Here is a 25,136-nt window from a genome sequence, read left to right as displayed (position 1 = left end):
GTAGTCATCATCATCTCCGTCGGCCTCAACTCAAGCCGCCCTGTTTACTTTCGGACAATTTGGGTTGACGATTTCCCAACCTGACGGCTCGGCCTAAGAGGGACTTGTTGGAAATATGCCATAAAACCAATGGTAATTAGTGAACCAAAGTTGTTTGGTTGAAATGACTTGAGGGATATTGCAATTAATGTGGATTACACATTAATCATGGCATAAGCATTATTCACTACACTGGAACTCTATGATGACCGTGTAAGTGAATGAATGCATCCAAGTATATCTAAGAGAAGAAACATGATGAGCTTGGAGGCCATTGAGATTCATGTTATCAGATACCTTAATTCTAAATGTTCCTAGTCGATGAAGGGAATGTTAACTGGACATTAACATTCCAATAAGTCAAGATTAGCATATACGCTTGCTCACTGGTGAATGTCATGTCACAGTGTAGGGACACTGGAGCAGGTATGTGGGTGCGTGCTTGGAGACACGTCCTCTAAACTAACCGAACAGAGAATCCTAGATGGAAGTTTATGGCATGTCAAATAGGAACTTTGTGATTATGATAGATACTGATTAATCCTGAAACCTGACACACCACCGATATCTTGTGTGTGTGCTTAGTGTACTTTGACAGCACCAAATGGAGCAACGCAATCAAGCATGGGTTACATGTGTACGTTGGGTGCATTGACACACATATGGAGGTATGTGAGTGTGCAATATGGAATCTCTCACATTTTGTAAAGAAGGAGATGTCCCAAGATAGAAAGACTCGCAAAGTCTTTGGCCAAAGCATTAGAGTCACATATATGATTTATAATGTGTTTTGACATTAGTTTCATACTCAGGATGTAATCGGGACATAGATGAGATAAATGACCGTTTTGTATTGTAATCATAACTGAATAGGTTCGAGGTTAAATTCTATTTGGTTTGGGGGTCATAAACTGTGGCTAGTTGTTAATGTGGTCTGTAGAGTAGTCTAAAAAACAATTAACTAGAAAGAGTTCTAGGTTAATTGTGATCCTATTGCCAAATCGAAGAACCTAAAGGGTCACACACATACAAGTATGTGGGAAACCAAAAAGAAAGGATGATACCGAGGATCAATATGTTCGATTATTGATTGCAACTATCGTGATAGTTGGTATTGCCTAAGACTGAGAGTTGACACTTCCCAGTGAGTCATTCATTCTAGTATTGCTCTAGTGTGAGCTCACTTAACTATGTGATACTAATGGGGACCATGAAGCTCTAATGATTTAGATACTAATTGATGAGAACAATTAGTAAGCCCATAAGTTAAGTGATTAATTTGGGGTAGTCACTTGACATAATCTTTTCTTAAGTAGGATTAATTAGCTAATTAATCTACTTAGAAAATAAGATTGGAAAGTCAAATTTTAGATTTATTGACCCAAGGCTAAATCATTAATTATTAAGAGAATAATTAATGTTATTTTATTAATTAAGATAGATGATTATTTAGTTAATCATTAGTCCTAACCCAAACACTAAGTTTTTTATTAAAGTGTTAATCACATGATTAAGTGTTGGGGTGACATATTAGTCAAAAGACATTTGACTTTCATGTATCACATAAGGTAAGTCACATAATATTAAAAAGCTTGAGGCAATAATGCAAATAAGAAAAGATAATGATTGGTGGAATTAAATGGGTGAATGAGGACCATCAATTTAAGATAGATGAATCTAGACCATTAGATGGCTAGATGAGAAAACATAAAAGAGGGGTTAGACCCTCACTATGCGCACCCCCTAATCGAGAGAAACCTTTAGGCCGTGGGTTTCATCTCTTCATCTTCTCCATTCTCTCTTTACCTCCATGAAACCTATAGAGAAAATAATGGGTCTCGTAGAACTCATCTCAACTACCATTTCTTTGATACCATATCTTAGAAAAAATATTTTTATTTTTTGGCCATGACCTTAGAAAAAAGATTGATTTAGTAGCCAAGATCACTATTTTCTCTTCATCTTTCCTTCTCCTACACTTGGTGTGGACTAACTTTAGAGAGATCACACTTGTGATCTTAAGCTTCTATCTTAGATGAGTGTTCATCCTCTTGGTGGAGCGAAACTTGAAGATGGACATGGGAAGAAGACATCCTCATGGATGTTTGCAAATCTTGTGTTCTACCCAATATGGTCTTCAAGGGTAATTTGTTATCCTTTTAGCTATTTCTAGTTTTTCATGTCTCATCATACCTAAGGATTCTAGGACTAAAGGAATAGGTGAATAAAATTAAAAATTCACCATGCTTCCACACTTAGAAAATGTTTCTAGGATAACCACCATTCCTTTCAAGTGGTATCAAGAGCCAAAGGTTGTGTATGAACATGAAAAATGTATGCTTTAAGGTGTTCTAGCATGAAACAGCTTGAAATTGCATGATATGGATCATAGGGGTGTTTCGGCCATCAATGGGTTTCGGGTTTGTGTGTGTTGCTTGCTGCCCGGAATTGTTTTTGGGTGTTGTTCTTCAATTTTGTATTGTTCTAAATTGTTTATATGCATAAAATTGATATGAGTATGATTGAGTTTTGCTAAACTTGTTATTTGAACTTGTTTGGGCATGTTTGTAAACTTTATAGATGATGAAAGATTGGGTATTTGTCATGAACACTATGTGTTTGTGAAAATGCCCGAGAGAAATGCAAGTTATGGAAATTGGTTTCCATGATTGAGCATTGATCTTTCTTGTTTTCCATGAAAAGTTTCAAGATTGGGAGTGTTTGGTTGCAAGGATAGTCAAAATCCATAAACTTGTTATGATTTCCACACCTTAGGGTGTACTTAATCAACAAATTCACATAAGTTAGTTTGAATAAGTACACGAAGAGACAAATTCAAAGTGTTGAATTTGGTCTTGAACAAGGAAACGGAGAAGGTGGCAAGGTGGAGGATCTCACGGTCTCCACGCCGCTGGCCTCCTCCATGGGCCACCCGCCATTGTGATGGTGGCGCCACTTGTGGTGGTGGTGGTCGTCGTGGCTAGTAATCCACTTAACCATTTTGGGTTTTGTTGTTTTTTTAGAGAAACATAAAATTATTGGGTCAATTTTAAAATATTTTATAAAATTTGGGCCCAATATGAATTTTAAATAAAATGATGATAACACTCATAACCCAGAAGACTTTGTTCTAGTATTGGGCTATTTGAGTCCAAGGCCCAAACACACCAAGTAAGCCATGTGGGTCACATCCTGTAGAATTGGCCAAATGCTAATTCATTTATGGAATTGGGCATTATACCCATAGACCCAAGAAATTGATATGGACATTCATATGTGAATGACTTATATATGTAAGTTTCTTGGTATGACATGGTAGATATTTAATAGTGATTAAATATCGGATGATTATGGACTAGACCTTAGTATAATTGAGCTATGTGATTGGCCGGATATTCAAAAGCATTTTGAATAGGTGCTTCTGAATAGGGTTCTAATTATTTAAGGCATGTAAATTAATTTAGGTTTTTTTGCACTAATACCACTTCAACTATAAGGGGTAGGACTTGGTTGGTTTGACCGAAAAACCGAGACCGTACCCGAAACCGTTCCAACCGATGCCGAAAATAACCATACCGGAGAGAAATCGTACCAAGATATTGGTTTGCCAACCGAACCGGTATATTTGGTTCCGGTTCCAGTTCTCAGATCCTAAAACCAAACCAAGTATATATAACATTAAATTTAAATATTAAATTTTATACATTTTTATACCCTAAAATACCTTTCTATAATACATTTATATACATTTCTATAATTTATATAAAAAATATATAAATTTATAAACTCTAAACCCTATAATTAATAATTTATATAATAAATTTCTATATAAAAACTAATTAAAAATACATTAAACTAATATTATACCATATTCTAAACAATTTATACCATATAATTATAAACTAAATACTAAACTCTATATCCTATTCTTATATCTCATACCCTAAACCCTATTGTGTATTTTAAAATTTTTAAATCATATACCTTATAATGCTTATTATATCCTATACTGATATACCATATACCCTAAGACTATAATTGATAATAATTCAATAATGTATATAACTAATAACTATAGTCTATAGAAATGTTTAGTATGGTGTAATATGATAATAGTCTATAACTAATAACTATAATCTATATAAATGTTTAGGGTATAGAAATGTATTATATAAAATATGTTTTATATAAATTATAAAACATATGTAATACAAAGTAAAAAATCCAAACCCTAAAGTCCAAACCCTAAACCCCACTCAAACCCCAAACCAAACCCCAAAATACCCTAATGTCTAAATTTTTAATGGATTTTTAGAACTTTTTTTGGTCAAATGGATTTTTAAAACTTAAAAATCAGTTTTTATTTTTTAATCTTATCTTCTCTCTCCTACCAACACTCCCTCTTTCTCTCTCATTTCTTTCACTTTCCTTTTCTCTCTCCCTGACCTCACGCTCTCTGCCTTTGACCGGCAATATCTCTGTCGTCCGGCGGCTGATGGAGGTGAGACCACCTCTGAAATGCTCGCCTCTCCCTCCTCTCTTTGCCCATATGTTTTGCTTTTCCAGAAAAGTAAGGATTGCGGCGACCTAAGCTGGGGCAGAGCCGAGCCTAAACCCCAGAAAAGTAAGGATTGCGGCGACCCAAGCTGGGGCAGAGCCGAGCCCTTTGCCGGTGATCTCTGTGCTGTGGCGGCTTCGCGACTTCCCACCACCCAAAACTCATTCCTCTCGTTGAGTTGGTCCCTATGGTACCTTTCCCTCACGTCGATGACGCCCCACGGCGACGAATCGAAGCCACCCAGTCCGACGAGTTCTTTGTGTTTCCCTTGCTCTTCTCTCTCTCTCTCTCTCTCTCTCTCTCTCTCTTAACTCAAGCTGGTCAAGGCCCATACCAAGCCGAGTTGACCGGAAATGCCAGTTCAACTGAGTGCCGATTTACCGACATTTTGGTTCCAGTCTCGATAACCAAAAAGGCCATCCGAGGGGGATCCGGTCGGTTGCCAGTTTAGGGTTCTCGGTTCGATAACCGGACCGAACCCACCCCTAATAGAGGGTGTGTAGATTTACCACCCAATTTTTTATTATTTACAATTAACCACCCAAACTTCACCAGATGTGACAATGTGTCACCTACAGTCACATTTTTTGTTAAATCTTAAATTTTTGTCCCAAACTTCCCATTTTGTCCTTGAGCACAATTAAAAAAATAATAGTCGTTTTAACAAGTATTTCTATGTAATTATACTCCTAAATCTATTTTTTTTTATGTCTAATTTAAATAATTTTGCCTTTAAATTATATTTACAAACAAAAAAATAGAAAATAAAAAGAAGAAAAACAAAAATTGTTCTTTTTTGTGTATGAAACAAATTTGTTCTATCTACATAATTTTTCCTTTAAATTAGATTTAAAAAATAAAAAAGGTGGTCTATCTAAATAATTTTGCGCCTAAATTACTTTTGAAAAATTTTAAAAAGATAAAAAGTGTTTTATGACTAAATAAACTTTCCTTAAATTAAATTCCAATTAAAAAAAGTTTTTTAGATGTTAATAATATAGATTGACCGAAATACCCTTTAAGTTAACAGAAAATTTGACAAAACTTGACGGTAGGTGGTACATTGTCACATCTTGGTGGGGCAAATGATACTTGCGGTCCTTGTACTTTCATGAAATTTCCATTTTAGTCCTATATTTCCAATATGATAGTAATTAAGTCTAAATCGTTAACTTCATCTAAATTGATGATGAAAATTTTTTTGTATCCGCCATTATTCTTGAGGGCTATATGTCCGACCAATCTTGTCCAGACAACAACAATGATACATCTCATCCACACAAAAATGATACATCTAAATCTGCCATTAAATACATCATGCATCATCCTTATATCATCTAAGATTAGGAGAAAAAGAAAGAACAAAAGAGATTCATGATGTTTGCTAAGAATGGAAGATTTGAAAAGGTACCTTTGAATATTTCTTTAGCATCTTAAAACAAACCCAAAATCCCTATAAATAGAGACCATGACCAAGCGCTAAAGGGGCCAGGGGCCTTCATGCTTTCTTCTGATTAGCCATGCCATCACCATGCTTTCTCTCCAAAATTCCTTTCCAAACAATAGTCATTAGCCAAAAATCTTAGTCATCATAATAAAGCCACCATCTCCATGCTTGAGCGTATTTCTATCCTTAAACTAAAGTCCTATTAGATCAAGCCATAAAAAAAGCTACTGGGAACTTTTCTCTTGCTAAAATCATATATTTTCAACTCCCACGCCACTAGCATCTTGCGAGTCCAGCTTCTATGATGGACGATTTTATAAGAGTCCTTAAATTAATCAAATGGCACTTGATTTGTTGGTTTTATGTTAGGTTTTAACCGCCCAAAATCACATAATTAAAACCTAACATTTAGCTTCCACAAGCCTCATTCTACACCTTAGGAGGGTTCCGCTCAAAATCACATAACTAAAACTTAACATGCAGTTGACACAAGCCTCATTTTACACTTTAGAATGGTATGGGTAAACCTGTCGACAAATAGGATAAAAAATGGGGCGAAGAATAAAATGAGTTTAGGTGAGTTTTTAAGTTAGTAAAAATGTGTGCCATTAGATTAATATAAGGGCTCTTGTAAAACAGTCCATTATAGTTAGTCCCTCATGTTAGCCTAGGAGAATCTTTCGAAGCACTAGCAGCTATTAATGAACAAATCACAAGCATCATGCCAAGCCTCATGGATAGACAAATCACAAGCACTTTTCCAAGCCATTGTTAAATGAAAAAAAAAAAACTTTCAATGTTGTAAGCATCTTAAGGAGCCAAAAGTACAAAAAAGAACTCCCTAAGACCATTAATCGTTCAAATTACTATCATATATATATATATATATAATATATAAAAAATATAAAAAAAAATTATAGTTTATATTAATTCGAGAAAAATTAGTCTGAATCCATATTTGATCCATATAAATTAACAAGTTATCGAGTTTGGATCATCATCCAATCATCAAATTGGAAAGTTAAATTCATATCCTATTAATTAGGTCGGATTTGGATCAAAATCTGATCTATTTTGAGGTCTACCCTCCCTCATGCCACATCTCCATCTTTTTTTTGGCTACATCTCAACTGATGTCAACTTCATCCTTGATGTGAATTTAAATCAACCTAAATAATGTATTAATTTAAATCAAATTAAACTCGCAAGAGTACGAATCTATTATAACATAGACCAATAAGAACGAGGTCATACCCACATAGATTGACTAGATCAATCTAATTATAAAACTACCACTTAACTAATTCAACAAGAGATTTGATTTAGTTCAAAATTATAATAACTAAATTAAGATTAAAATCAATGAGACGAACACTAAGGCTTTGATTCCACCACTAATCCTCTTAACTCTAGTTTCTAATTGTCAATTTATTAATTTTCAGGTCGTTGTTAACGGTTCCTAAACATGAGTCCTTGATCAGACACACATGCAAAACTTCTCCAAAAGTATTGAATTATCCTTTATATGACATAAAGTCAATTGTTCCTATCAATTACGTACTCATGGCTAGACATACACAATCAAATAAGAATTCATGAAGTACAAGAGAAGCAAATTAACTATCCATCAATTTGGTCATGTTAAACAAATAGCTAATTCTCAAAGAAACCACATAAATCGTAGTTCTCATCCATGGTCAAGAACAATACCATAATTTATGATTCTCATTCACAATGGCCCAATTAAAACATGCCCATGACCATAGACAAATTCTAATGTCAAAATCACAATACCCAAATCCAAGTCAATCATCAAGCACATAGAATTTAAATATTGTATTTCAATTGAAATAGAGAATAAGAATTTAACACCCAAATCTGAAAATTAAAAATTAACAAAACAAATCTATAGAGTTAATTGGATTAGGGCTTCTTCTTAGTCTTAGCTAAGAGTTTAGAAACCCATGACAGAATTGTTCATGGATGGTCTAATAAAAATTGTAGAAATTAAATCAATTTCAAAAGGGAACAAAGAAAACCCTTTTGATATGCCTTCTGGGTCGCAGCCCCTTCAAAGAAAAACTTACTCTCCCTTTGATGCCTCGCTCTGCTTTATATATGGACTCAATGAAGTCCCTCTTGCATCAGGAAAACATTCCCCCGCAATCCCTTTCTCTCACCGCCTCTTCATTCCCCTTTCTTTCTTTTCTTCTTCTCTCCGGGTTGACTTTGGCTTTCTCTAATTATTTCTCTTTCGTACACTAGGAAAGGAAAATCAAATACATCTCTTTGTGTTAGAATGGGTTTGCGCCCCTGGCCAAAAAAAAAAGAGGGTATGCGCCACTTCCTCTTCTTTGCAAAAATAATGACTAAATAAAACATTATTAATTTCTTTCTAAAAGCTGCTATGTAATGAAGCCAAACAAAGTGGCGGGACCCACTTGTTTTCTTTATTTCTTCTAACAAGTCATCCTTTCTACTATTAATCAATTTGATTTCCATCTTTCTCCCAATTTTTGTCTAAATTAGGATTTCCCTTTGGTTTGGTTTTAACCAAACCAATCAACTGCTGATCGAATTTTTTTGGTTTGGTATACCGATTTTCACAATTCGAAAATCAAAAATCCGAAACCGAAAAAATTCAAAAAAAGTCGTAAAACCGACTGATTACCGAAAATTATTACTAAAAAAAATCAAATCGATTATTACCGAAAAATTGAAACAATTACCCAAATTTAGTTATATATGCTTATACAATAATATTATGTTAGTAGTACAATAAATATTAAACTACTAATATCTTAAACAATTATAAGAAATGAAAATATAATTGTATAATGTTATCATATTAATATTATCAAAAGTGTGAGTCAAGATATAGAGTCATTATTGTTGATGCAAATTTCCGTAAGATAGATGCAACAACTTAGAAATGGTGATCTGGCTGATCAGAAGCTTTGCTGGATGATGACGTGAGATCTTCCTGCAAATGAACACAAGATCAAAGGAGATGGACCGGTGTGGTACCAGCCAAATACGCTCCGATGATGAAGTATGTGATGTGTGTTTGGTGGTGTTTGAATGTAAGTGGGGAAGAACAAAGGATGAACTTGGGAGAATGGGAAGAACAAGGTAAATGTTCTGGGTTTATTCTCAGCAAGTTAGGTATGCTCTTGGGTGAGTAGAAGTTTTGTGCAAGTGTTTTCTGGTGATAGATAACTAGGTGAATTTGTGCATATGAGTTGGTATATATAGGCAAAAGAAATTGTGAGGAGTAAGTTACCTGCATGTAGTTGGCTGGTTGAGAAAGATCCACGCGTTCGGTCGTGAACAGTGGCATGCACAGCTACCCACCTCCCTTGCATTCAATGCTGCATTGAATGCAAGTATGGAAGATTCAGGTGAACTGCCTCAATAGTCATGAATGTGAGCTAAGAAGTCTCATTTGTCAGAAGATCCTGTCAGGTGCATTTAAGTATGGCGGTTCGTCTCAACGTGATCTTCCTTGGAATAGCGGCGGGAAGCCGAGCCGACCCGAACACAAGTCATTATGCGCACACATGAAGTCCATGTGTGATCAGATCGGGCATAGACTTTCGAACCGAGCCGATCCAATAGGTAGTGATCCTTTCAAGCCGTAGCTGGCTGTGGTCAGAGTTTGAAAAGATGTTCTCTCGGTGCCGAGCCGAGCCGAACCGGGATGACCAAGAAAAGATGAACACTCAATCCTTTAGAAGATCCTCGGTTCGAGTCAGACCGGCACGAAAGGCTCGCCATGATGATCTGATCTAAGCTGACAGAGGAAGCACCGAGCTGCGTGATGATGTGGAGGTCAAAGTTTGACCACTGACAAGTCAAACACCAAAGTTGGATCTGACCGGCCACGTGTCTAGCCATGATTGGCTGTTGGATCGGTGTGGGTTTATCCACAAACAATTATCTAATAAAGTAATTGTTATTATTTTTAGGAAAATAAGAATCTCATCTTTAGGTAAGTAATGCATATATATATATATATATACAGACTCCTTCTATTGAGGTATACCTCAACTTATTTATGTTGAGGTATAACCTTGTTAGGGCCCACATGAGTGGTTTTGTGTCGATCCGAACCGTTCAATTTTTACATCTCCATTGATAAATCATCCTTGCCAAAAATTAGCCAAATCGGAAATCATTTGCCTATCTAACTTTGATCAAACAAATGAACGGTTTCATCGAAAAGTTTTGGTTCGTTCATTTGTTTTATCAAAGTTAGATAAGCAAATGATTTCCGATTTGGCTAATTTTTTGCAAGGATGATCTATCAATGGAGATATAAAAATTAAACGGTTCGGATTGACACAAAACAACTCGTGTGGGCCCCAATAGGGTATACCTCAATATAAAGAGCTTGTATATATATATATACATATATATTCGTTCATTTATTTGATCAAAGTTAGATAGGCAAATGATTTCCGATTTGGCTAATTTTTTGCAAGGATGATCTATCAATGGAAATGTAAAAATTGAACGGTTCAGATCGACACAAAACGACTCGTGTGGGCCCTAATAAGGTATACCTCAACATAAATAAGTTGAGGTATACCTCAATAGAATGAGCCTCTATATATATATATATCTACTCATATTTATCGGTATATATACATACTAAATTAATAGGATCTGTACTAATACATATTATTAAACTAATTATACTAGTATATATTATTACTAATATTAATTGTTAGTTTCTAGGATTTGTTATATTGGCTATTTTCCTTGTCAAAACCATTGTATTTATTTTTATTTAATCACTCACAAGCTCTAGGTTAGATTAAGGACAAGATCAGTTGTATTAAAGAAGTCAAGAATGAACAAAGACACAAGGTATACTGCACTTCATTCATTTCATGAAATTAACAGATTTTTGTCTATTTGACTAGTCATTCACTGATCATAAAGAACAATGTTTTTCACGTACAGTGGTTGATATTTAAGTCACAGTCGCTACAGTGGGTCCATTTCGGGTCTTTGCTTTTTAAGCCCATTTCTTGAAAGCCCATGTTCTGTTTAGTACTAGACATGCATGTGCATTGCACATGGCTTGGTTCCCCTACTGTAGCAATCAGATCTGATTGCATCTTTGCCATTCACGCCACACACCTTCACACATCAGCACTATTCATCATCTTCCCCATTTCTGATATTTGCAAAATAAAGCAAAATTCCTTTTTACAGCTCATCATTCCTATCCTTAGTAATACTAGGATACCCCTCTAGGACAAAGAGAATATGCCCCTCATTCGTCTCTTGTGGACAGCCATTAATTGGCTTCCACGTGGCATGGGCGAACATGAATGTTGCGTGGGTGTGTACGGGTATATGGGTATTTTTGGGTCAGATCTTTTCTTGTGTCGATGAGTAATTTTTGAGCGTGTATTCTTGGGGTTTCACGTCTGGGTATTTTTCATGTGAAGTGCTCATCTTCAACCTTTTTCAGAAAATGGTCTTTTAATTCTTGAAAAATCATAAAGAGATTTTCTGAACTTGTTTTTGTTTAATCTAAAATTCTATATGGGTTTGAGTGCTTAAATGTTTTTATACATTCTTCAAACACATTCATTTTAGATTTAAGTTGAAGGATTCAATATCAATCTTTTCATGCCGATAGCTTGAGAAGGTTGATCTTTGTTTGTGAATCCTACATTTGCATATCATGTTCAAGCATTGATGAAACCACTGGGCTTGGTGCGGATTGGTGCCATGGGTTGATGAGCTTGGAGTGGAGCTGCCTTCTTCATGAATGACCAATTGCCTTGCTTATGGAAGTTGCACAAAGGGGTAAGAAAGCTGCCACTTAGTCTAGGACTTAGTGATTGAGCTTGTGTGCTGAGTGCTCCCTTTTGTATTGAACTTCTGATTTAGTGGATTGCCTGGTCAGCTGGATAGACCCCCAGTTTTTACCCTTTGTGGTTTTTCTGGGTGAACATCTTGTGTGCATTTGTCTTCCTTGTTTGTGTTGTTATGATTACTGATTCACTCAACATTTAAACACAAATCGGTACTGTAGCTACATGCTGGAAATTGATATATGCCTTATTTAAATTGTCTAGCTAATCACACACCACTGTAGTTGTGGATAACACTGGGATGCCTACTGTGATGGATCCTCTGAGTGTATAGGATGTCACTTGATCCTTGGTGTGTTTGATTTATGTTGTTTACTGAAGTGATTTTTGGTTTTTAGAAGTCAATGTGGAGTTTCACATTTTTGTTACTGGACTGTCTGAGTTGTGTTTGGTTGACTAGTTCGTGAGTGATCACATAAACCAAAAATTGGGGTCCGATCACTGAAAGTGAAATTAATCAAGTTAATTGAGTGAATAGATCACCTAAATTAAACTTTCATTAATATTATTGCAATTAATACTAGTACTATACTAAACTACTAATACTACTCGTGCAAATATATATTCATCAACATTATATTTTATGCATCATATTTGATTAAATTTTAATTTATATTGGTATATAATAATTAGTATTATTATAATCAAACCGTAAACCGAAAATGAACCGAAGATATACCGAAATAAATCGAAAATGAACCGAAAGTATCCGATACCAAAATTACCAAAATCGAACCGAAAACTGAAGTTTACCAAAAATTACCTAACCAAAAAATACCAAAATCGAAAAATACTGAATTTTTTGGTTTTGGTTTGGTAAGCCTCAATACTGATCTGAACCGACCGATGGACAGCCCTAGTCTAAACCCAATGCTAACCAAGTCATGGCCCACGGGTAAACCTTCCAGCCACTTTCAACTTCAACATTTTATTAGCCCACTTCAATTCCCTGCAAAGATAAAATATGCAATTATGTAGATTTGAACCAAACCAATTGCCACAAAATATTAATATGAGAACTATATATCTCAATGTCATGCACCCATCAAATAAGAAAATGGCCTCTGCATACAAAGTTGGGTTTCATGACATCACAATTTTGTAGTATTCTACTCTCTTACCCATACACACCATTAGAAGAAAATATGATCTTAAATGGCTTAATTTAAATAAAATCTAAGTGCTAGCCAATATGATTTTTGGTATTATAAATGTAATAATTGTGTAACTATTAATCCTCCATCATTGGCCGCCACCATTCCTATCCACTCCTCTTTCTCATTTTTCTCTCTTCTCTGTCTCTCTCTCTCCCAAGGGCGGAACTACATTAAGGGCTACCATAGGCTATAGCCCATGTAGATTTTGTAGGAAAAAAAAATCAATATGTTGTATATTGTAGCCCAGAAGTATATACATTACCCACCCAACAACGAGTTAGTTAGCCTAGTCTATTGAGTCTTAGCCCAATTATTTAGTCTTAACTCCTTGAAATTAATATTGCACTAAAAAATTGGGCTAAAGCTCACTAGATTGGGCTGACTAACTCTTAATTGGGTAGGCTATATATATATATATATATACTTTTGGGCTACAACATGCATAAAAAATAGTCATACATATATTATATATATTATATATATATGTTAAAGTTTGTTAAAAATGGGGTTTGATTTATGGACCAAGATCCTTTACTGTTACGCCCCGAACCTCGGGCCCATAAATGCACTGAAACCTTGACATTTAAACCTCTTTTCAAAGAATGAGCCATGCATTTAATATAATAAATAAATACGTTAACTAAATCAGAGTGTGAGCCCAAAGATATTGATGTAAAATCACTTTCTAAAATCGGTTTAAATCACTGTCTAAAATCGTTTACATAAATCAAGTGGGTCCCACTGCTTCGTCTTCTCCTCACTGCCTCCTCAGCCTGCTTAACCTGCAAAAACACAATTAAACACACTGCACCATATCCATGGTGCACTGGTCATTCAAACAAATAACCGCTTGATAAGAAATCACAAGGCCTCAAAATACTTTTGTCAGTTATCTCAATTTACAATCCACAAAATATTCGCAATAAATCCAAGGCGTAACTAATTAATCTTCATAAGTCCGAAATTCTTCAATCACCAAATATTCCATCAATAATAATAATTATACTCTGACAAATCAATTGCTTAATCATCAACCATTAACCTCAACTTCAATTATTCATGTCCTAATTAATAACCTCAATACATAGACACTATCATTTCCGTCCTCACGATTCAAGCCTAGACTTTACCAAGTCCTAGCAAACAAATGCAATACAAGTAACCAAACAACCATCTATCTAATTTCACACACTTCGTTTCTTGGAAATCCTCCAGCTTTATGACTACTTTCAAAAATCTCGTCTTTCAAAACCATTTTTAAATCCCCTCAACCGTAAATCAAACTCTGTACAGAATTTATCCTTGGAAGCTGATATATCGAAACACTTATTCTTAAAACTCACATCATTCTCGTACCTGTACTGTAGACAATGTCCTGGCCACAATCCCGCACTCGGGCAGGCTCAAATCCTGGCCACAATCTCGTACGGAGGGGTCACCCCGCACGAGCAGGCTCGTATCCTGGCCACAATCTCGTACGGAGGGTTACTCCACACGAGCAGGCTCGTATCCTTGCCACAATCTCATATGGAGGGGTCACTCCATACGAGCAGGCTCACATCCTGGCCACAATCCCGTGCATTTTACACAGGCAGGCTCGACCGGTCAACACGTGCATTTACACAGCAGCCTTTAAATATTCTTTTCTAAATTCTCCTTATCAAACCCACTCATCAAAAAGAGGTGTCTCTCCTCAAATCACGACGTCTTAAACAACATTGTATAAATAATCAATCATAACCAAAATCCACTCATTGTTCACTACTACAAAATCACTTATTCTTGGCGGAACTAAATCGCCAGGAATAAGAATTTGCTGGCGGACAAATAGCTAAATCCGCCAGAATTATCCAACAGTGGCGGATAGGGTCTCCGCTAGGATTAAAACCGCAGGCAAAACACTTTTCCTGGCGGACAGATGTCCAAATCCGCCAGGAATACCATTTCACGCTGACAAGGCATTCAATTTTTCCTGGCGAATATATCCGCCGGCATTGAGTAATTCGTGGCGGATATATCCGCCGGCATTAATTAATTGCTAGCGGATATATTCGCCGGCATTAATTAATTCGTGGCGGATATATCCGCCGACATTAATAATATATCCGCCGGCATTGATAATAAAATATATTAGAAAAATTCTTTCTTGGCGGATACAACCGCCAGGAATATTGAATATAAATAAAAAAAATAAAAAAAATTATATTTGAAATAATTAATATAAAATTAATTAATTAATATAAAACATTTCAAATAATAATTATATACTAATAAAGATAAAATCCTTCAACTAACAATACATGCCAAATAATATTGTTTCATCAATAGAGATAAGATAAAGTAGGCAAACAAAAATAATCTACTCATGTCCAGCAGCAGAACCCGAACCAGAAGCTGAATGTGACCCTGATCCTCCCTGCGGACCAAACTGTCTCATAAATTCATCATCACCTAAATTGCCGGAAAGCAATCCGAAAAATCCAACACCCGTAGAATGATGTGACCCACCAGGAGATGGCTGAGAAGGTACCTCTGGCCGATACATAGGCATCTGCAAAGGTGACTGCGGCATAAACGGCATCTGGTACATAGGATGCATCGGGAACATTCCATAGGGAGAATGTGGAGGCTGACTCTGGCTAGAAGGCTGTTGTTGATGCGAGCTCTGCGGGTGTGTATGAGGCATAAACGGCATCACTGGCTGTTGTTGCTGCATAAACATCATCATCTATTGTTGCTGCTGCTGTAGCTGAGTCTTTAACAGCTCAATTGCTTCATCTTGGGCATCCTGCTTAGCCTGCACAGCCTCATGCTTCTTCTGCCATTCAAGGCACTGTGCCTCCAAAAGAGCTTCTCTCGTCTTCGATGATCTCCGAGAAGAAGTACTAGATTGAGCCCTAGCATAAGGCACCATTTCAGGTGTCACCCCATGTCCATAGAGCCGAACTCTATTTTTCCTCTCAGGACCCATCTCCTCAACATACACTTCTGTACGAAGTTCAGAAGTGTCATCCGCTCCAGACTCAACCCGTGAGTCAACGGAACTCTCTATGGACATCTAATAAACAAATATTTAGATAAATTTGTAAGTAAAATGTAAGAACATAAAATACACATGATGGAAAAAATATATATATATAAATATTTACCCCTCTCTGCTCCGATGGCACATCAATCCAACTATTGTCTTTGCGTGTGTGGGTGACACGAAAGAAAGTAACAGGATCGGGTTCAACTCCATGCTTCTTCTTCTAAAAATTTAAACCATAAAAAAAAATAATTTAGAACATATTTATGTGCTCTAATTAAATAAAATTGTATCTCAATATGATGAAAAAAATTAACTATACTCACATAATCTTCACGAAGACGTTCAAATGTCCACGATCCTGATGTATGGCTCATCGTTTGTTGAGAACGATTAGCTTTATTTTTCATAGCTATCTCCTAAAAAGTCAAACATAATATAAATTAATCATAATTGCACATACTAGTATTATTAAATATTTGATTGAAGAGTGTCACCTGAGTTTTCGGGTTATCCCAATGTTCCACCATCTTCGCCCACTGCACAGGATCTACATTATTGGGACATCTCAACCGCCACAGATCTGTCCTGCTAGTGTAGTACTTCCCTTTCAAATATGCTCTATATTCCTTATAAGCATGTTCAGCAATTGCCAAGGTCATGGTCTTAATCACGGGCATTTTTTCCAAATCCTCATCACGAAAAGTGATAGTGCCCTACATCCACACAAAAAAAAAAAAAAAAATTATAAGTAAATATTTGCAAGTATTTTACTTTTAAGATTATTTCAAAAAAATAAATTGATACCCGTATTCTGTCCCACAAAGTGTTCTTTGTCTCTTCGTCAACCAATCTCCAATCATGCACTAGAGGAACATTATTGGGATCTTTTACTTAAGAAGATATAAACTTCGAAAACTCTATACTGTTCTGGGAAATACACTTCCCGCTCGGACTGAATTCACAATACTCTTTCCCCTATGATCTTTACCAGCCCACTTAATCTTTCCAGGACCACGTCTTCTCCTTTGGGGCATTTCTACATATTAATCCAAATTAATATACATAAATGACAAAATATTGTAAATAATAGAATAAATAAAAACTTTATATAAACAAACTATAGCTTACCATTTGAACTAGCCTCAACCTGCTCATCGTAGTGCTCGTCCATATGTTCTTCATTATTACTCATCTAAATAAATTATATATATATATATACATATATATACACCATCAAATACATACTACATAAATATTAATTAATTAAATAAAACTAAATTGCAATGAAACCAATATATAAACACACAAATATATTTTAACGTGGAAAACCCTCGAAAGGTAAAAACCACGGGACCTAGTCCAGCACAAAAAAAATTCACTAATAAAAAAGTATTACATAAGAGTTCTTAATTACAAAACAACACAAAAAAAAATAAAAAAATTAATTTAAACATCCATATCATCATCAAGCTCATCGTCAGCAATTGAATTAACCAGTTCAGTAGGCAAAGGTAATGCTTCATCAAAAGGTGTCTCTTACACGCCAACCCTTGTTTGTATATCTTCATTGTCAAGTACCCGATCATCTAGATTTGGTATGGCATAATCATCAATTGTATCTTTATCTTCTAATACATCAAAAAAATCCCTTGGATGCGTTCGGACCACTACATGCCAATCTTTTTCAATCGAATCTGCAACATAAAATACTTGCATTGCTTGTGAAGCTAGTATGAAAGGGTCATCCCTAAATCCCAATCGATTGAAGTTCACCAAGGTAAAACCATATTGATCTGTCTTCATACCCCTAGGACTTCCACTATCAACCCAATCACACTTAAACAACATCACACAACGACTCATATATTCTGCCTCGGTGGGACCACAATATCTAACCAAAAACATATCTGTGACAACACCATAGCAATTAACTTGTCCAACACCACCCGGAATATTTGCAGGTACAAATACACCACAATTTTGATTCTTATGTTTATCATCCACTGATTTTATTCAAAATCTAAAACCATTAATAGCGTGGTTTTGTATTTCGTCACAAGTGTGCGAGGAGGATTAGCAAGCCAATGCAAGTCATCGGATATCAACGGATCATTAGCATAAAACCTTGCATTAATCTGGGAAAAAGATGATGTAGAAACATTAGGTAAAAATTAATATTACAGACATGATGTAAAAACTTAGTAATTGAATTCTTACATGTTTCTTGAACCATTCAGGAAATTCCTTCTTGCTTATCTCCATGATTTGTCTCCTAGTGAACCTTTCCCTTCGATGTTTATCTCTCAAAAAGTCCTCATGTTGCCTTCTAAAAGGGATTACTTCATCACAATTATCAAGAATGTAACTGTGGCATCGATTCCTATCATTTAGATCAAGTTCCACATTTTCACCTGAACCTAAATATTGACCTGTGGAGTCAAAAATTGATAACCCACCACATATTCCACGTCCAATACCATCTGCATTTCGACCCTTACGATTACGACGAGTATCAACATCTCTAAGGTACATGGAACAAAAAGACAAACCCTCATCAACCAAATACCCTTCAGCAATAGAACCTTCAGGACGACTCTTATTTCGCACATACCGCTTCAGTGTTTGCAAATACCTTCAATATTTAACATGACAAAAAAAAAATTAGAGAATCAAAACTAAAATGAATGCAAATTAAGCATAAGGAAAGACCATTACCGTTCAATGGGATACATCCATCTATATTGAACTGGTCCTGCAATGGCAGCTTCATTTGCCAAGTGAATTGGGAGATGCACCATGACATCGAAAAATGAAGGAGGGAAAATCTTCTCCATCTGACATAAGGTTAATGCAATTCTAGAGTTCAGTTGATTGAATGATGCCTCAGTTTCCTTCTTGCTACACAACTGTCTAAAGATTGCACTCAACTCTAGTAAAACCATTGTGACAGATTTGGGTAACACACCACGTATTGCAAGCGGAAGTAATTGTTGCATTAAAACATGGCAATCGTGACTTTTCAACCCATATATTTTTCTCTCATTCACATTCACACATCAAGACAAATTTGCTGAATATCCATCAGGAACTCGAATAGTAGACAACACTTTGCAAAATGAGATTTTTTCTTCTTTGCTCAATGTGAATATTGCCGGGGGCAAAAATGTTTTATCACCTTCTCTGCGAGGATGTTGACTATGTCTTACATTCAAAACTTCAAGATCTGCACGTGCAGCCAATCCATCCTTTGTCCTCTTCGCAATATCCAACAATGTTCCAACCACATTATCACATACATTCTTCTCAATATGCATGACATCGAGATTGTGTCTAATCAAAAGATGCCTCCAATAGGGTAGTTCAAAAAATATGTTTTTCTTTCTCCACTGACTGTAATTACTTCTAGAAATTGAAGGCCTGCGTCTTCTTTGTCCAACAAGAGCATTTTGGTCATGCTTTCCAAAAGTGAACCTCAAATTAGATAGTTGTTCAAGACATTGTAACCCATTCAACTGTCTTGGTGCATGACGATCTTCTCGATGACCATTAAATGCTGCTTGTTCCCTTCGAAACCTATGCCCAATGGGTAAAAATCTTCGATGCCCCAAATAACAAATCTTACGACTCACAGGCAAATGTTCTGATACATTATCATCCATGCAATGCGGACATGCTTTATATCCTTTAGTACTCCATCCAGACAACATTCCATAAGCTGGAAAATCACTAATGGTCCATAACGCAGCAGCCTTCATCGTAAAAGTTTGGTTTGAAAACACATCATACGTGGTAGAGCCAACCTCCCACAACTCATTCAACTCATCAATTAATGGTCGCAAATACACATCAATATCATTTCCAGGACTTCTCGGTCCTTGAATCAATAAGGACAATAATAAATTTGGTTGCTTCATACACATCCATGGAGGCAAATTGTAAACAGAAAGCACCACAGGCCATATGCTATGGGCATTGCTCATATGGCCAAAAGGATTAAATCCATCACTTGCCAGCCCTAAACGCACATTTCGAATTTCTGACGCAAACTCAGGGTACAAAGTATCTAAATGCTTCCATGCCGGAGAATCTGATGGATGCCTCATAAACCCATCCTTGGGACATTCAGTTGCATGCCACCTCATATGTTCGGCAATATGCTTCGACATATAAAACCTCTTCAATCTCGACTTTAGAGGGAAGTACCAAATAACCTTAGCTGAGACTTTCTTTCCAGAAGTATCTTCCTTGTTATCTTTATATCTTGATTTGCCACACACCGAACATGCAGTCAATTTTGAGGTTTCTTTCCAATATATCATGCAATCATTAGGACATGCATCAATCTTCTCATACGTGAGACCTAACCCATTTATAAGTTTTTTTGCCTTATAACAAGATTCAGGCAAACAATCTCCATCAGGCAACATTCTTTTTACTAATTCTAGTAACGTAGTGAATAAACTATCTGGCAAACTCCCTAAACACTTAATTTGGTACAATCTTACAACAGCCTCCAATTTTTTAAATTCTTTACAACCAGGATACAACTCTTGATCTGCCTCTTCAAGCAACTTGAAAAAACTTTCAGCCTCTGCTGGACGCCCATCCACAAGAGGGGGTTGTGTCGACGACCCGACCTCTTCTCCCGTTACTGGTTGAACAAATATGTCATTAAGAAAATTGTGCATACCATCTATCTCCCCTCCTACATCATCTTCTATCATCCTTAAAATTGGCTCTCCAATGTTAGGCTCTCCATGATGACGCCACCAAGCTTTTTTATAATCTTTATCCATATCATGCCAAATAAGATGATCTACAATAGTTTGTCTTCCAAAGGTATATCGATTGCAACATTTTTTACAAGGACATTTGAACTTATTTGGCCCAACACCATTCGCAACCGCTTGATCCAAAAACAAATTGATTCCATCTACATATGCCTCTAACTGTCGCGGTATCGTCAACCAACTCCTATCCATGCTTTACCTCCTAATAATCAAAATATATTACGCGACTCTTAGATGAAAACTCTAGACTCTAACGCCTACAATCTTTCAATCCCTATCATGTAGGCGTACCTATCCATACCTATTAGATTAAATTCAAAAAACATTCAATATATTAGAAGGAACAAATTAATAAATTAAATTCACAAATTAGCAAGAACAAATTAATAAATTAAATTCACAAATTAATAAATTAGGATGATCAAATTAATAAATTAATTTTTCTTATAATTTTTATTTTTAAGGTTGGTACATGAATTTTTAAAGTTAAATAGTATGTTAGCTAAATAACTAATATTTTTCATACTACCCTAATAATATATTAACACTAACATGCAATATATGACAAAATAAACACAAATCTAACACATACATATATATCAATTAAATTAAACATAAATAATTTTTAACATATTTTTAACTCTAACAAATTTTTTAACTACAACACATCAACATACAACCACAAAAAACAAATATCCAAGACATAGAAAAACCTTGTTGCCAAATCAAAATCTCCACCCAAACCTTGCTGTACCAACGGGTAGGCCTGCAAAATAAAACACAAAAAATCATAGTTTAGATCCAAATCAAACACAAAAAATCAGACCCAAATCTAAGGCAAAACTGAAAACTCAACCTAAAAATCCAAGGATGCACAAAATGAAACACCAATCGATCTTTGTTACACCTTTGCCGATCGAACCTGAAAAAAAAAAAAAGAGAAAAAAAAACCCAAAATCAGAAACTCAGAAACTCAAATCAAAGAAGGAAGACCCAAAATCAACACAAAAATACCCAAAATCAAACTCCAATCAACCTGAAATCGTGTTCAAACAAAGGAAGACCCAAATCAAACCCCAGCCGATCGAGTTCCAAAGGATGCACCTGAAAATAAAGAAAAAAAGAATATATTACGAAGAAGAAGAAGAAGGGAAGAAGAAGAAAAGAAGAAGAAGAAAAAGAAGAAAAAGAAATGAAGAAGAAGATCAGAAGAAGAAGATTACTGTGAACGGAGGCGCGCAGCGAAGGAGAGAAAATGCGAAGGAGAAGGAGAAATGAAGGGGGAAGGCTGCACAGCGTAAGTAGGTTAGAGCAATCCTGGCGGTTTGGAACGCCAGGATTAAATATGATGGCGGTCCAATCCGCCAGGATTGAGATTGACCGTAAACTAGTCTTCTGAACGCGGGAATTTTCCCACTTGTTTAATCCTGGCGGATGTATCCGCCAGGAATGAGTAATCCTGGCGGTTTAATCCGCCACAACTGAGTAATCCTGGCGGTCCCTTCCGCCAGGATTGAGTTCGACTCTCAACACGCGTTCTGAATTAATCCTGGCGGATATAACCGCCACGTATGAGTATTTCTGGCGGTTTAAGCCGCCATAATTGAGTAATACTAGCGGTTTTATGTGTCCGCCATGAATAGAGTAGTATTCGCGTCGGATAAGACTAATCCGCTAGCATTGTCCGCCACAATAGACAGTTTTTGTAGTAGTGGTTTACTCCAAAACCTTTCCAAGATTGATTCCTACTCACGACCCTTCACTTGTTTGTCACTCAAATCATACCAATACTTTCTCAATACTCAATTCGATCAAATCGGTATAATAATCGCCTAATCATCATTTATTTACTTCTACAATAAACATGTCTTTCCTAATTCAGCCATTATCCTCAGGACAAACTCTAAAATTCCAAATTAATTCCTTAACCTCAGATCCACATCAATTCATTCTTATGATCCAAATCCTACCCTTAGCCTTCCTAACATAAAGCAACAAACACATGAAACAAACCATTCAATAATAGTACTCTACATTAAAATCCGATAAGTATCATTCACAGTTCAACTACGTAACAGACCGAAATACCCTTCACAGTGCCATTGCTCGGATACCAAATCCGGCAGCATAACGACATCGGGAATGAGATTTCCCGAACCCGTGTACCTGTTAGGACCAGACAACCAACTTAAATATAAACAGAAATTTCACAGAATTCACCAAATAACCTCGGAGGGTCTCCTAGAAGTTCAATTTGGGCAAACAGAGACAAATAACCGCTGAGCCGCCGCCACAAGTGGCGGAGGCAGTGGTGGCAGCGGCGACAGATCCTAAAAAAAAATTGGTTTTTCAACTAAAATCAACCCCAATCAACCTAGGCACTTCAATTGGACCAAAATCAACTCAGCATTCATTCAAATATGCTCAATTCAAGGTAAACCCGAAATGGGTACAAGCCCTAAAATTTTCGATCTCCAAATTCTCAAAATTGACACGCAAGAACAAGGGGGAAAGAAAGCCCATACCTAGAGGACCATTTCTCATAACTGGATCGAGGGCCAAATCTCGCCGGAAAAGCTCGAACTGGCCGGAGAAGCCGCCAGCCTGAAATTTCTCGATCTGCCACCGTGAGGGGTCGTCGGAGCTAGGGGAGGACATGGCTGGACTCGCCGGGGCCTGGGGAAGAGAACCTAGGTGGTCTGGCGTCCCGTCGTCGCCGGAAAAAGGAGATCTCCGGCGAGGGCCTCTCTCGGTCTTCTCGTCGATCCGTCGCTATGGTGGCTCAGGTGGGTGATCGGCGGCCAGGGGGAGGAAGAGGGAGGGACGGCGAGGCTGGTGGGCCGAAAACCCAGCCCATCCGCCGCCGGACGCGCCGCCACGCGCCGGTGGCAGATCGGCGAGAATGAGAGAGGGAGAGACACGCGGGAGAGGGAGAGGATCGGGGAGAGAGGAGAGAGAATGAGATAAAAATCTGGTTTTTGGGTTTTAAAACCCACTTTTGTAAAATTTACAAGTTTGCCCTTTACTTCAAATGCCCGTAACTTTCAAACCATAACTCCGATTGACGCGTGCCGCATGTCTACGAACTCGTGAACTCGAGACCTTTCCAACGTGCCCAAAGTCAAAGATGAAAGTCCATTAGTTTTAAAAGTCAACTTTTGAGTCAAGCCCAATTTAAAATAAAAATTAAAAATTAAACCAAAACCTTTTAAATTTCCAAATAAATTCCCAAAATCCTTAAAATAAATTCACAAAATATTTAAAATAACTCCTTGAAAAATGCGGGGTCTTACATTTACCCATTTCTCTATTCATTTCCCTACCATGCTTTTAATCTTGGCCATTAACCCTCCCACCTTATTCTCTTTCTTTCTCTCTCTACTCTCTTTTTGATGGCCAAGATTAAAGCATAGTAGGAAAATGGGTAGAGGATCTTGGTCCTTGATTTATAATTGTACTAGAGGCAAAATAAAAAGTCATTAGGCTTTAAGGTTATATTATAGCTAGTCCCCAGCGCCCTCCCAAATTCCTAGCTAGCTCTGCCCTTGCTCCCTTGCTAGCCTCCATATATAAGGTTGAGGTCGCCGGCCTCCTTTGATATCGTTTCCAATGAAAGAGAGAAAGAGAGAAAGAGAGATAAGAGAAAAAGAAATAGAAAGAGAGAAGAATGGGTTGCAGTGGAGGAAGGGAGTTACTAGTGGTGGGCCAACGCCAAAGAGAGAGGGCTGATAGTCGATTGTTGCTTTTTTCTTTAAGTTTATGAATTTGCTTTTTATCACAAATGATCCTTCAACTTTGATCTATATATATATATATATTTAATCCTTAAAGTGCATTTTCACTCAATGTGGTCCTCCATATCACCACCGCCAAGGAATAAAATTTCGAGTTTCGAGGAAATTTCGATGGAAATTTTGAAGATTTTTAAATTTCGACAAAAATTAGACGGAAACGACGGAAATTGCTATCAAAATACGGAAATTTTGAATGAAACTTTACCATATATTTATTTAACATATTATTTACTAAATTGATAAAAAACATTGACGAAACCAAATTATATAGTAGGTTTCATGTAATATAAGATGAATATAATGCGCGATGGAGGCAAATACTGTTAAATAAAATTAGTATAATGAATAAATGAAATTATTATATTCTTTATACTCTATAATCTATACACTAAATCCTAATACTAAACCTATATACTCTATATACCT

At 36.4% G+C, this 25,136-nt stretch overlaps 2 pseudogenes; both read right to left on the bottom strand.

Moving 5' to 3' along the window:
- Positions 1-15,823: 15,823 nt before the first annotated feature.
- On the bottom strand, positions 15,824-17,318 carry LOC147299751 (uncharacterized; annotated as a pseudogene).
- A 254-nt stretch (positions 17,319-17,572) lies between these two features.
- On the bottom strand, positions 17,573-21,108 carry LOC147299750 (uncharacterized; annotated as a pseudogene).
- Between the last annotated feature and the right edge of the window lie 4,028 nt (positions 21,109-25,136).

The sequence above is a fragment of the Dryas octopetala genome, chromosome 1, assembly GCF_963921425.1.
Source record: "Dryas octopetala chromosome 1, drDryOcto1.1, whole genome shotgun sequence".
NCBI lineage: Eukaryota > Viridiplantae > Streptophyta > Magnoliopsida > Rosales > Rosaceae > Dryas > Dryas octopetala.
The sequence above is the reverse complement of the archived record's forward strand: the minus strand, read 5'-3'. Positions and strand labels throughout refer to the sequence as shown.